This window comes from Physella acuta, unplaced genomic scaffold (assembly GCF_028476545.2).
Source record: "Physella acuta isolate Inbredline_101_S28 unplaced genomic scaffold, ASM2847654v3 ptg002174l, whole genome shotgun sequence".
Classification (NCBI taxonomy): Eukaryota; Metazoa; Mollusca; class Gastropoda; family Physidae; genus Physella; species Physella acuta.
In genome coordinates, this window is record NW_026733675.1 from 36,616 (window position 1) to 39,246 (window position 2,631).

At 38.0% G+C, this 2,631-nt stretch overlaps 2 non-coding genes across 2 annotated transcripts; one reads left to right on the forward strand and one right to left on the reverse strand.

Annotated features, from left to right (window-relative positions):
- On the forward strand, positions 1-72 carry Trnap-ugg (transfer RNA proline (anticodon UGG)). The gene has a single exon. It is a non-coding gene; the product is annotated as a tRNA-Pro (tRNA).
- Positions 73-1,825: 1,753 nt separating this feature from the next.
- On the reverse strand, positions 1,826-1,897 carry Trnap-agg (transfer RNA proline (anticodon AGG)). Its single transcript has one exon. It is a non-coding gene; the product is annotated as a tRNA-Pro (tRNA).
- Between the last annotated feature and the right edge of the window lie 734 nt (positions 1,898-2,631).

Here is a 2,631-nt window from a genome sequence, read left to right on the forward strand (position 1 = left end):
GGCTCGTTGGTCTAGGGGTATGATTCTCGCTTTGGGTGCGAGAGGTCCCGGGTTCAAATCCCGGACGGGCCCGTTATTTTTAATGAATTATACTTAAAAAGCTTATTAACATGTGGAAGATAGTTCTATCTCTAGTATATAGCAAAATATACAGGTGTAATAAACTAATGATTCGGCCTAGTAAAATTTGAAAGTGGAATAGTCAAAGAGGACCGAACAAAACGGGGGAGGGCTATAGAATTTAGTCAGTGTGAAAAAAAAGTGTTGTGAACTCGGCACATGAAGTGTCAGTCTCGCCCAGCTCAAACGGGAACCGGGTACCCATCACAGCTGAGTGAACTCAGACAACACCGTCGCACAAGAACATACATGTAGAGCAATTTATAATCCATGATGGAGGGGGATGGTTCATTAGCGCTGGTTGTTAAATTATGTTGGTAATAACCGATGGAATACAGATTTCCGAATGTAATACTGACGAATCTGCAAAGTTACTCACGTGGGAAATGTGGTTTGGATTCGGATTATGGTGTGACAAATGTCTTATGCCATTAGTTAAAAGGATATGAATTTGAAATATCCCTTCCCTAGTTAAAGTAACGACGGATCGTTGGTCTAGGGGTTTGATTCTCTCTTTGGGTGCGAAAGGTTCCGGGTTCAAATCCTGGACGAGACCGTTATTTTTATATTACATACAATTTTAAACTACATAATTCAGATGTCTATATGGTTTATACAGGTGTATAACATTCAATGGCGTATGTTGTTGATGTATATTTATTGTTGACTTAAAATAATATTCGTGAGGTCGGTCTATGATCATCATCTCAATGTAGGCTCATATTAGTGAGCAACACAGCCATGTTTTAAAAGTATTTAAAAGTTAGATAGAAAATATATTCTTGAATTAACAATATACAATAACTAAATAGGTTAGTATTAATGGAAATCGAGTCAAAACTGAGTTAAGATATATTTGAGTTAGGAGTAGAGGCGTAGCGACCCTTCCCGGCGCCCGTGGACAAACTTTCAATTTGGCGCCCCCCTCGGAAAAAAACCTTTCAATTTTCAATTTGCACCCCCCTTCAAACTTTCAATTTGCACACCCCCCCCCCCCCCCTCAAACTTTCAATTTGCACACCCCTCAAACTTTCAATTTGCACCCCCATATACTTTTATATTTATAATGCAAAACTGCAGCTAAAATAATTTCAAAATAAACGTGATGTTTATTTTTACGTCAGGTGCTTATCTATAAGTTACTATAACTTAATACTATAACGATATGTATATGTGTCCGATTTTCGAATATCTCCTTCTTCCTTCTTCTTAATGGTAATGTTGGAAGAAATTTCCTCTAATTTGCTTTGTCCATCAAATCCTAATTATGAGGCAGCGGTTGTTGGATTTTGGAGTTGTCTCTTCTAGAAGTTGTTGTCCCCAGCCATCGAGCCTCATCTGCCCCGGGGTTCGAACTTCTCCGTATAGCAGTCATGAGCTTTACCAGCCCGACGACCCAAATGCTTATTTAAAAGTTAGAGAAAGGGCTGCTTTTATTTCCCAACTCCCACATTAGAATCTCCCCGTCTATTGAGAAAAACAATCGATATTATCTCTTACATGTTAAAACTCTGTGAAAAAGCGAGTGAAACAATTAAAACCACTGAGATGTCAAACAGCTCTTGTCTACACTGCGTCAATATTTTCAATTTTTAAAATGATAGACTAGAACAATGGGATATCGTATACATTTTTTATTATTTCTCTAAAACAATAACATGTAGTTATGTAGGTACCACTCGCGTGTATAAGAAAAAAAAATATGGGGCCCGTCCGGGATTTGAACCCGGGACCTCTCGCACCCTAAGCGAAAATCATACCCCTAGACCAACGGGCCTCGACAATCATTTGAAATAATTGAATATACTTTCCCATCTGTAAGATTTTTATAATCTTTACCAAATGTTTCCCGTTCGATATTTGTCCTGTGCGAATGTTGCAGGATTACCGCTGAAGTATTTAAAAAGAATTTTAAAGCTCACAGCATCAGATCAAGTTTTGTAAAATGTATGCATACTGCTGAGCACTGTATGTTTATTTAAAGATCAAAAGCATGAGCCCATTGAGTTTCTTTAGGAGTTTTTTATTGTTTTGTTGAAAGCATTACTTATAATTGTTGATGGGGGTTGGGTGGTGGTACATTTATAAATGTGAGGTTTGGGGGGGGGGGGTCGTGGAGAAAAGGCGGTGTTAGCTCTAGTTCCAGATGGGAAAATTTAGTGGATTTGGTGGGGGGGGGGGGTATCGTAGTGCTGTGTACGTTGTGGTAAGGTTGAGGTCGAGGTTGTGGTGAGTTATAAACAAAAGAAGTAAATAACCAAAGCCATTAAATGTTTTATCAAATAAAGAATCAGTTCCAGTTACTCTTGATGTTATTTGTTAGATTTTAAAATTTGAAATCCATTAGTTAAGCGGATTTCTGTGAAATACCAAAACAACTGGGATTTGAACCGTGACCTCTCGCACCTAAAGCGAGAATTATACCCCATAAGGTATTAAATGCTTTTAACTTATAGTCAAAACGACTATTCTACAATAAGTTACATTTTAATCTGGATGTCCAATCTCGGA